The 12,193-nt window shown below is 44.1% G+C and overlaps 1 protein-coding gene across 1 annotated transcript in view; it reads left to right on the top strand.

Annotated features, from left to right (window-relative positions):
- The window catches only part of LOC124711628 (rabphilin-3A), a 1,025,602-nt gene that overhangs the window by 991,704 nt on the left and 21,705 nt on the right, over positions 1-12,193 (top strand). The gene's annotated exons all lie outside the window — the stretch shown is intronic.

Raw genomic sequence — 12,193 nt, 5'->3', positions numbered from 1 at the left:
AGATGTATGCAACACAATGGTGGGAGCAGGTTCCTGTACTCTCAGTTATTAATAAAATGCCAATCATTATATACATCAGATGGTCACCCCCAACTGACACACAGATGTGGATGACTACCTTGTACATATCATGAGAGGTATTTTATTAATAATTGACTGGACAGGAGCTGGCTCTGATTGTCATGTTACATATGCCCTCCTACCCTGGTAAATGTCGTTGAAGGTGGGTGTGCCACTTGAAACATGTTGTGTTTGATAGAATATTGAAGGAGCATTAAACAGCCAAGATACACTCATTAATTTATAACTAACTTATTCTTGCTACCATAGAGTATATAATGAAATTCTCAACTATCAAACCATATACTGTATTTACCTGAGTATACAATGACCTTGAATATAGAATGACCCACCCCCTTTCTTAAGAGGCTTATGGAGAAAAGTTTATTTTTTAACATATTCTGACTAATCAGAATTACAAACATTTCTTGACTTAAGGTATCTGCTTAGAAAGTAAATATTTCACCTATTTCCAGCTTATGCCATTGGTTGATTGTTTACCTGGTGTTGGAAGGTGCAGAAGTTGAATGCACACCAGAGGTTATGGACTTGGATACCCAATAGGGATTCTGTGTGCTCCTGCAAGCATGCACCACAAGCCTCACCATGCAAATGCACCACTCTCCATACTACATGAAATCCGCAGCCAATCGCATTTCGTGTGGTCATTTGTTTAGGCAGCCACACAGTGCTACCCTGGCAGTCTGGTACTCACTGTAGCTCACATTTGCATCTCGGCTGTACTGTGTTCCAGTTCCGTGTGTTGAGATACCTACTGTTGTTGTTTGGGGTGTTCCTGCATTGTTGTTGTCTCGCCGTGTTTATCACCTCAGTTCTTGCTTGCTTGCCTCATGTTGTGTCCTGGTTGGTCATAGTGTCTGTCATCCCCTACTTGTTCATCTGCCCTGTCTGTATGTAGTCAGTGATATCTCCAGTGGCTCACTGACCTGGTGGCTTCACATTTCCATTCTCTGCTGTGCACTGCTCACCAGTCACTCACAGCTATAACATTGGTGATGAGATAAAAGGTTTGGTATGATGGAGGCTAGTTAGTCTCTCTCCTGGAACATTAGCAGCAGCTCAAGCAGCAGCATCTGCACCAATTAGATGTCTTACAGCAATCCTTGCAGTTGCTGACAGACAAAGTCATGGCATGGGATGCCCTCCTACACCAGTTCCCAGGTGTCCTGGTTTCTGATGCTTCCCCAGGTCCGCCGTCATTTCTACCCTTTGACGACACTAAGGAAGACTGGAAAACATACTTGCATCATCTAAAACATTTCACAGCATTTCAGGTCACAGATTGCTCCCTACAGCGGTCGTTATTCTTGTCTTGGGCATCACCAGACACATTCTTTCAGCTCCACAAGTTGGCATCGTTGTTCAACCCCATGGCTCTCTCCTTTAATGAGGTATGTGTGCTGCTGACTAACTACTATTCCCAGTGCTACCATGTCATGGAGTCTCACCTCGAGTTCGACCAGTACCATAAACAGCTCAGCCATTCAAACCCTTCTTGTGTCAAGGACTTGCAGGGTCTCAGCTGTAAATGTGACTTCACTTGCACCTGTCAGCATTGCAAGGCATCATATGTGGACTCCTTGATTTGCAAATTTGTCATTCACCTGGACTCGATCCAGAGGACAACACGGCTGCATTGAAACTCGATAACGCCTTGCTGGAAGACATTCTAAGCATAGCCCACTCCCTTGCAATCACACAAGCAGCTAATGAGCATCTTACGGCAAGGCCACAGATGGCAGCAGTAGAGTCCTCCCCTTGGGTGCCTCCCTCATGCGTTTGGTGTGGTACAGCCCATAGAGAGCATTGTTGTTGAGACTCCTCCTTTCTATGGTTTCAGAGCTGCTGGTCACCCCTTGTCAGAGGTCGCGTGGGTTGCTTCCATCTTGCCCACAGTGAATTTCCACCCACTCTCACACAGTCTGTCCCCATCATTGGAAGACATGCACACTCTGTCAGAAAGATGGCCTTCTCCAATCTGTCACAGCCACGCCACCCGCTCCCAACCCTCACCCATGGGGCATCAGGATACCATGCACACACTGAAATCTGTCATCCCACTGAATGCGCCATTGACATGGAGGCAGTTCTTCCTCTCACTCCACATTTTTAACGTAGACATTCGTTTCCAGGTCAATAAGGGGGCCACCATCTCCTTGCTCAATCTGGTGATGTATACACACCTGGGTTCCCTGGAGATGTCTCCCACCTCTTGGCGATTGGTCACGTACAGGGATGGTTCTATCACCCTCCGTGAACAGTTCCCATTCCCGGCCACCTATAAACATGTTTCCTGTCTCACGACCCTACTGGTGGTTTACCAACCCCTAGCTTCAAACATTTTTCGACTCAAAGTTTTCATGCTGTTTGGCTTTTCAATTTCTGATGAAGTTAAGGTTATTTCCACTGCCGTCCCATTCCAGGAACTTGACGATCTGTGCTTGGCCTATGCCTCTCTGTTTCAGTCTGACTTAGGGTGTGCTTTGAACTTCCAAGCATACATTGCTCTCTGGCCAGATGCTCAGCCATGGTTCTTCCAGGCTTGACCCATTCTGGTGGCCTAATGTCTAGTAGTCAAGCAAGAGCTCAATCAACAGCAGGCTGCTGGCGTCATTGAGCCCATAAAGGTGAGTGCTTGGGCGACCCCATTAGTGGTGATAAGGAAACCCAATGGCTCCCTTCATCTGTGTAGAAATTTCGGAGTTACAACCAATGAACAGTCCCTTGTTGAAACTTATCCCATTTCCCAGCAGGAAGAACTTCTCACCAAACTTGCACATGGTGAGTGCTTCTCTAAGATTGACCTGGTGGAGGTTGTAAGGGGTCTGTAGGCCCTTACTATACGTTTGCACTCAGCACAGGTCGATAGGGCAAACAATCGATAGTGCCGTGTTGCGAGAGCGAGTGTAGATTTGACTCAGTTCCCAGGTTGCAGGCCGAGCCGTGTGGAGGCCTGTTGCTGTAATGCAAGGCTTTACCGACAAAGGGAGTGGCCATTGCTGTGGTTTAACCCCTTTGTGTTAGAATAATACGGGAAAGTGAAAAAGTATAATTACGAGAGTGATCAGTGATATTTCTGTGCCGATATTTGTGGTTTCGCGTCTACCGCGCCGGCATCATTTGGATTGCAGTGTTGGATTGCAGTGATTGTATTTAGCGTGTGATGATAATGAATAATGAAGAAGCCTGTGCTGAGACTAGCCATTATTAAATATGTATGATGAAGGCAGTGGCTGTCTCCTTCCTTTGTGTTTTTGAGACGAATATAGGTCCTTGATTAGTGAAGCTGTGTTGGCGTTCCTTCTTGTCACCAGACATTTCATTATTACAGCATTTGAGAAGGACAAAATGGAATGTAACAACTCCGTAGCAGTCAAATCCGATTGCCAGCCCCATTAGGTACATGGTCACATTAATTAATAATTATTTTGGGCTGCTATTGCTATCAGATCCCGATCAAGCGGGATACGTAAATCGGACTTGTTACACTCTTGGCTTACCGTGAAAGGACAAGTGCAATTTTCGGATGAATCGTTAAGAACAATAGGTAATTTTATCTTTGTTAACACGAGAAAATATTTTTCAATGTTGGATCGGGACAGAGCATAAACTTTAAAATCGCGACAAGAATCAGTGCATTTTTGAACAATACGAGGTAACAGCATCTTACGATTGTGACTAAACTGTTTCTTCTCACCATATTTGATAAGAATAATAATGTCGATAAACTGTGTTATAATGTGCAAATGCGTAAATCCGCGCGAAAAACTGTGAAAAGTGAACACCAAAGAAAGACACGTGTGAACATTACAACAGCAAAACGAACTAAGAATTCGTCACGGAAGCTTTTAAAGAAGTGTTTAGTAGTAATATTGTGACTGGAATTGCTTTTGAATAATGAAAATCGGACAGCTTCATGTGGACCCATAAACTGTTATGCGGACGACAATTTATGTGGCGACGCAATTGTTGAGTGACGTCACGCAGACCCGTGTAGCAGCTGCACCAAAGAGCTACGATCCGCGAGGTGATTTCACATGTCATCCCAACTACCTGTGCAAGGAGTAGTTCAAGCACAGACGCACTACACCGACGGTCTTCAGCGCGACTTCGAGACACCGAGCGCCGACCCGGCATCTAGCGGCCGAACTACAAACTACGCCCACCTGCAGCGCCATGGAGCGGCCGGTTGAGAACTACGACGTCCCGCCACAGCGAGCGGAGCGACTTCGAGACACCAAGTGCCGACCCAGCATCTAGCGGCCGAACTGCAAACTACGCCCGCCTGCAGAGCCACGGAGCGGCCGACAGAGAACTACGACGACTCGCCACAGATCTTCAGCGCGGCTTCATGTGGCTCCGGCGGCAGTACAGCGCCACACCCACTTCAAACATCAAAACATCGCGACTCGTGGTAACGTCAGTTGGTGAGTGAAGACGACTGGTTGACATAACATTAAATTGTAGTGTGCAGTCTTCGCGGCAAATAAACGTTTGTAAACTGAGTTTCGCGTTAGGAAAAGTGCCCAATTACAGTAATTTTCGAAAAGTTTGCGAAACATACTCTGAAATATAGCATACTTATTGATGCATGTTGCGCAGTCTAAATGGTGATTATACAGATATGCTTATTGTTTTTGGGGATTTTACATTTATAGATTTAATGAATGGTGTGATTTATCTTATTTAAAACGTTTTACATAAACTGTGTATGTGAGAATTGATATTTGAAGTTATTAGGTTTTGAGAGTTGTTATGTTCAGTACTCATGCATATTGTATCAATTTTGGGATTAACTGAAGATACTGCAGTTACTGTTTGATTAGTTTCATGGTAATTAGGAGTGTTTTGGGTTGCTAGAAGTTATTCTGTATTACTTGCCTGTGCATTAAAAATAAACCAAACATGTCTACTGAAGATAAGCAGGTTTGTGAGGCAGTAGTTGAAAGGAAAGGGATAGGACAGGAAGACAGAGATGATTCAGGAATCAGCGGTTATGGAGTGTCATTAGATAGCCCATTAGCACATTCAACTAGTTATCCCGAGACACCGGGACAAACGACAAGAAATAAGTCAGTTTCAGAGGATGCAGATAAGTGGTCGATGTTGGTAGACTTGATAAAGGAGACTAACACATCATTAAGGAAAGATTTACAAGAATTTAGAGAAGAGGAAGAAATATTCCACAAATCATTTAAGAAAGGTTTACAAAAACTTAGAGAAGAGGGAAGAATATTCCTCAAATCAATGCAGGAAAATTTACGAGAATTCAGGGAATCATTAAAGGAAGGTTTCCGAGAAACTAGAGAATCATTAATGAAGATGGAGAGTAATCTGAAGAAGGAAATGCAGGAGTTACCAGAACGACTGAAGATGAACATCTGCTATATCAGACCAAGTCAAGGGAGACGTGGAGAAGATGGAAGGAAAGTTAACAAAAAAGATAGAAGACGATATTGGAGAAACTAAAGCCGAATTGGGAGAAGGGATCACCGAAGTGGAAACAAATTGCAATCATGGAATCACCGAGGTGACGCAGATGCAGAAACAATGCAACGATGAGGTTAAGGGAATAGGAGATAGGCAAAACCAATTGCCTGTCAATCTGAGAAATGCTATAGCCGTGCAACGGGAAGAGGATAACCAGAGGGTTGCAATGGAAGGTGAGGCCTTCACTTGGGGAGTCAAGAAGAAGGAAGGGACTACTAATTACGATCAGTTTGAAGGAGAATTCTTGAAGAAATACTGGTCCAAAAGTCATCAGTGTGCAGCAACTGAGGACCTACTACACTGCAAGACACTTAATACATGGAGAGGAACGTTGAGAGAGTTTGCCAAACATTGGTGGGAATTGAACGTGACCTTGGAACAACCCCTGAGTGATGACGTAATGATATCAGCGATAAAGAGAAGAATGAGCCAGAGAATGCAAGAAACTGTATCCGGGAGCCTAATTAAAGATAGGGAGGCCTTGATGGAGATACTGGAACAGTTGGAATCTGTTCGATCACAGGAACACAAGCAAGCTAATGATCAAAACCGAGGGGGAAGTAATGACCCAAGGAATCATTTTAATCATTCGTCTGATTATAGAGGAAGAGGTGGAGGGACCAGAAAACTGAATGACACTCCAGGTGAGGTCCGGTCAAGAGTGAGAGCTACAAGGACCCGAATAAACCTACTAAGATATATTTAGGACATTTAGTTGTTGAACGGACATTTGAAAAAGGGAAATATTTATTTACATTGTGTTTTCTGATGTATTATAATTAGAATTGCATATTTCATATCAACGATTACCTGAGAATGAGTATGAAACCTGTAACAACTAATTTGTAGTATAATAATTCATATGTCATGTGTTCAAGTAATAATTTTTGATTGTATGTTGTGTGTTACATTCAATATTGGACTATAGAGGACTATTGCTGCTTGATAAAAAATTGTAATTTGGACAATGCCATGTTTGTGAGATGTAATAACCTTTTGTAGAAATTATTGTGGAGGCAGCCCACTACCGGAGTCGAGGGATTATTTAGTGAATTGTAATTTCATTAATTATTTACACTGTGTGTTTTGTTCAGATGTAGTAATGTCTAATTGCCTTGCCGATTCTTTTACGCCAGAGGCTCCAAAGAAGTTTTCGAGGGCGGGGATGTAAGGGGTCCGTAGGCCCTTGCTATAAGTTTGCACTCGGCACAGGTCGATAGGGCAAACAATCGATAGTGTCGTGTTGCGAGAGCGAGTGTAGATTTGAGTCAGTTCCCAGGTTGCGGGCCGAGCTGTGTGGAGGCCTGTTGCTGTAATGCAAGGCTTTACCGAGAAAGGGAGTGGCAATTGCCGTGGTTTAACCCCTTTGTGTTAGAATAATACGGGAAAGTGAAAAAGTATAATTACGAGAGTGATCAGTGATATTTCTGTGCCGATATTTGTGGTTTCGCGTCTACCGCGCCGGCATCATTTGGATTGCAGTGTTGGATTGCAGTGATTGTATTTAGCGTGTGACGATAATGAATAATGAAGAAGCCTGTGCTGAGACTAGCCGTTATTAAATATGTGTGACGAAGGCAGTGGCTGTCTCCTTCCTTTGTGTTTTTGAGATGAATATAGGTCCTTGATTAGTGAAGCTGTGTTGGCGTTCCTTCTTGTCAGCGGACATTTCATTATTACAGCATTTGAGAAGGACAAAATGGAATGTAACAACTCCGTAGCAGTCAAATCCGATTGCCAGCCCCATTAGGTACACGGTCACATTAATTAATAATTATTTTGGGTTGCTATTGCTATCAGATCCCGATCGAGCGGGATACGTAAATCGGACTTGTTACAAGATTTACCACCAATTACCCTTACATGAGGAATCCCAGAACTTCGTGGTCTTCAACACGTGTTTTGGATTATATAAACACATGCAACTTCCATTTGGTATTTCCTCAGCACTAGCCATTTTTCAGAGGTATGTCGGGCAGCTCTCATAGCCCATCCTGGCTTGTGTCAATTATCTTGAACACATCTCGGTCACTGGCCATACATGCTATGAGCGTTTGCAAAACCTTGGTACCTTATTTCATGATCTGCAGGCCACAGGCTTATGCTGTCAGCTGGAAAAGTGTAGTTTCTTTCAACTGTAAGTCAAATACCTGGGGCACTGGCCCAGCAAAGAAGGCATTCGTCCACCTGATCACTAGGTCCCAACCATTAGCACCCTTCCCTGCCCCAAGGATTTATCTGACCTCCAGGTCTTCTTGGGTAAGGTTAACTACTACTTAAAGTTTCTACCCCAGGCTGCTGACGTTGCATGGCCACTCAATCACTTGCATCACAAAGGGGTGCCATTCAACCGGACTCCTGCCTGTGATCAAGCTTTTCTCCACTTGAAAACAATGCTCAAGTCTGCCCCTTGCCAGACCCCCTTCTCTTCAGACTGTCGCTTGGCAGCCAATGCTTCAGCATATGGTTTTGGGGCAGTTCTGGCTCGCAGGGATATGGATGGCTCAGAACAGCCCATTGCATATGCATCCAAGACACTGTCCCCTGGACAGAGGAAATATTCTCAGATTGAGAAAGAGGCTCTGGCTACTGTGCTTAGCATTCAAAAGGTTCACATTTACCTATATGGGACAAAGTTCACTCTCCTCACTGATCACAAGCCTTTAGTTACCCCCTTAGGCCCACACAATCATCTCCCTGAGTGAACTGCTCAACATCTCCAGCACTGGGTACTGTTCTTATGCAATTGCACATACATTATCTGATATAAGCCCACCTCTCAACGATCAAATGCCGATGCCTTGTCACGTCTCCCCTTGTGCCCTGATCCTGAGTTTGACCAGCAGGAAGTCCTCTGCTTTTGCATTGATACAAGATACACTGGATGGATTTCCCACAGCTGCACACATTACCTCTGACACATGCCGGGACCTCATTCTGTGGCAGGTTCTCTGCTATATCAGCCAAGGTTGACCCACCTATCTGACTCGCCAGTTGAAAACTGAATTCAGCCCCTTGTGGCGTGTCTTCTACAGGCTCTCGGTTGTGGCATGTGACCTTCTGCTGTCCGTGGAGGCTGACACCCATTGGGCAATCATCCCACCTGATTTGTGCCATTGGGTCCTCCACTTGCTACACCATGGACACTGGGCGATGTCCCATACAAAGGTGTTGGCTCGCCATATGTATTGACCTGATATCAATAGTGACATCGAATGCTTGAACCGTGGGTGCACAGGCTGCGTGCACATCAGCAGGTGGGCCCACCACAATCATTTGCTCCCTGGCCTACACCTCGCCAGCCCTGGGAACACATCCATCTCGATTTTGTGGGCCCATTCTTGGGATTTATGTGGTTTCTCATTGTGGATGCCTACTCGAGATACCTGTATGTGATGCACATGGCATCCACCGTAACTGAGGCCACACTCACGGCCTCGGCTCAAGTTCTTGCCATCAAAGGCCTGCCTCGTACTTTGGTCTCTGATAATGGCCCCAATTCACAGCAGTCTCCTTCCACACATTCTGTGAAGCCAACAGCATCAAACACATCCACACCCCACCATTCCATCCATCCTCCACTGGCACAGTAGAACAAATGGTCAGCACATTCAAACAACAGCTGACAAAAGTGGTCGAATCCTCTGCCACCACGTCGGGCCTCATCTTATTCCTGAACACTTATCGCACCACACAAGTGATGGTCATCGTCCAGCTGAACTCCTCCACGGGTGTCAACCACGGACCCTGCTCCATCTGCTGACACCATTGCATTCAGAGTCCCGCGGCACATCCCGGGCACGGCCATGTGCACCTGCTTGTTTTGGTGCAAGGCTGTTTGGACTCCCGTCACAGTAGTCATGATCCATGGGTGACAGGTGGTGGCATCAGTACAGATACATAAGGGGCTCAAGTGCTGCCACCATAACCAACTACAGCCTTATACCCCTTTGTAGCACCTCACATCCCCCCCCCCCCCCCCCCACCTCCTGGTGTGCACAAAGCCTTCGAGTTGGCCCCACTGCCAACAGCCACTGGCTCCCCTCTGGGACACTGGCACGTCTTTCCGCATCCACAAAGATTGGAGGCGCCATGAGATGCGCTGCCCTTGGTGACGTTTTGATGGATTCCACAGATGGCCCTCCCAACCCACTGCCACAGGGTCTTCCTCCGTTCCCCCCCTTCTGCCCTCTGCCCACCACGGCACCATCCAGGGCATTTCTGCCCCTATGCACAGGTTGGGGGGAGGGGGGGGGGGGGGGGGAATTTAGTGTTGGAAGGCGCAAAAGTTGTGCTCTAGCACTTGCCTGCACCACAAGCCTCGCCGTGTGAGTGTGCCACTCTCTATACGATGTGAAGTTCGTAGCCAATTGCGTTTCCCATGATCAGGTATTTAGATGGCTATCCGCCCCTACCCCAGCAGTCTGGCACTCACTGTGGTTCCTGTTTGCGTCTCAGTCATGCTTCGTTCCAGTTCTGTGTGTTGAGATACCAACTGTCACTGTTTGGAGTGTTCCTGTGTTGTTGCTGTCTTGTCACATTTATCGTCTCAGTTCTTGGTTACTTGCCTCATGTTGTGTCCTGGTCAGTCATAGTGTCTGTTGTCCCCTACTTGTTCATCTGTCCTGCCCATTCACAGTCAGCGATACCTCCAGCAGCTCCCTTACCTGGTGGCTTCGCATCTACATTCTCTGCTGTGCACCACTCACCGGTCACTTGTGGATGTAACAGTTTACATTTTGATAATGCAAGGAGAAATAAAATAAAGAAAAAGAAATTGCATATATTAACTTTTATCTTCTTTGCCACTCTTGTTTAGTCTGTCATCTGTGTACCACTGTTTTTAATCATCATCTTCTTCGTAACAAGACAGCTATGAAAATTTAATCTCCATTGTCACAAATATTTGGTTATCTTCTGAATATGTTGGGACTTGTTTTTTCCATTGACGTGTTGCAGATTTCGCTTATGTACTGACATGAGATTGTTACCACAGTCTAACACAACAGTCACAACATTCTGACTCATTTTTGTTACCTGCAGCGACAGGAGCGCCCCTAGCAGCCAGAAAGCCATGCTTCTGAATACAATATATGATGGGTGTGAATACTAACATTTATATTGATTTTTAACATAGTTTTCACGATGGGGAGTGTATGTAGTACCATAAAAAGTGACAATAAATAAAAAATGACACCACATTTGTCATTATTTAGCTTCCTACAAAATGGTACATTATTGTACCATAATTTACCATTCTCTTATAACATGCAGATATTTATTAAGTAATGTTGTTTCCCTCAACTAAAAAAAAAATGCTAGTAAACACTATATGACTTATGTCTATGTGAAAAAAGTGCAGTTTTGTTTGTTATATTTCCAGCCAAATCAGTGAATGTGAAATGGAAGAAACCTACTTGGGTTGTAATACCTACATTATTTAATGTACCAAATAAACCACCACAACTGTAGCTTAAGGGAAAACCACATAGACATGATAATAAATCATCAAAATCAATAAATCTGTTTCTTAGCACAGAAGGGAGCAAAATCACAATTGTTGCTAAATCTGAGCCACAAACAGCAAGAATCTTCACTTTTGAAGCAAAAGCAATTACATTTACAAAAGTATTCCTGTATTAGAAAGACAAGTTAAGTGTAAGACTGGGTGAATCATTAGACTCCATAAGATTTTTTAATTGTCGAAGAAAGTGTCTATGATAATAACAACAGAAACAATAGAAATATATACTTCTTATACATGAAATGTGTGTCTATATTCTGCTGCTTTCATTAAATATATAAATATTCGAAAGTATTTCTTCATTGATAAGTTGTTCCTTATGTCACTGAATCAGTGTTATTAAACTGTTTTACATGTATTTCACAACAATTTGTCTCTTGGTAATTTACTAATGTGTGGAAATCAAAAATATAGCTATTATTTTGTTAATTAAGTAGGAAATAATTAAAAACAAACATTATCCTTACAGCACATGAGAATGTCTGCTTTCTGATCACCTGGAGCACTAGTGTGGCTCCAGCTGTCGAACGGTTATAATTTTCAGACCAGAGATTGCTGTGACTGTAATGCATTAGACTGTGATGTTACTCTGTCTTTTGCTACAAAAAATATTGTTTGGCCATTGCTTTTTCATTGCCTGTGTAGAACCACCAGCTGACACTCCCTGTTGTCCCTGTCATACCTCACGGTGAGTGTAGACAACACTGCAGCACGAATGCATGAAACAAATATATATGCCACTGGTCCCACTCTAGACTCCTAGCATTTCCTGCAGAAATCTATGCCATTGTTGAGTATTTGTCCCATTGTAAAGTCAATTCGATTCTGATTAAAATCTGATTAAGTAAACTGCAGTTTAAAAATGGTAGACATTCATAAAAAGCCAAAATATGCAGTATAGATTCCCATGGTTGGCAGCAGGGTGAAATTTGTTGCCTGCTCACAATTCCCCTCCTCACACTCAGCCAAGCTGGTTCTCTGTTCCCCTTCCAAGGCTTTTCTGTGTTTGAGCAACAGTGGAACACAGATGACAATATCTTCTAGGTAGCAGGTCATATGTAACAACAGCAACTAATACACCTTATAACCAAATAAAGT

This window comes from Schistocerca piceifrons, chromosome 8 (assembly GCF_021461385.2).
Source record: "Schistocerca piceifrons isolate TAMUIC-IGC-003096 chromosome 8, iqSchPice1.1, whole genome shotgun sequence".
Lineage (NCBI taxonomy): Eukaryota > Metazoa > Arthropoda > Insecta > Orthoptera > Acrididae > Schistocerca > Schistocerca piceifrons.
This window is presented reverse-complemented; position numbering and strand designations above follow the sequence as displayed.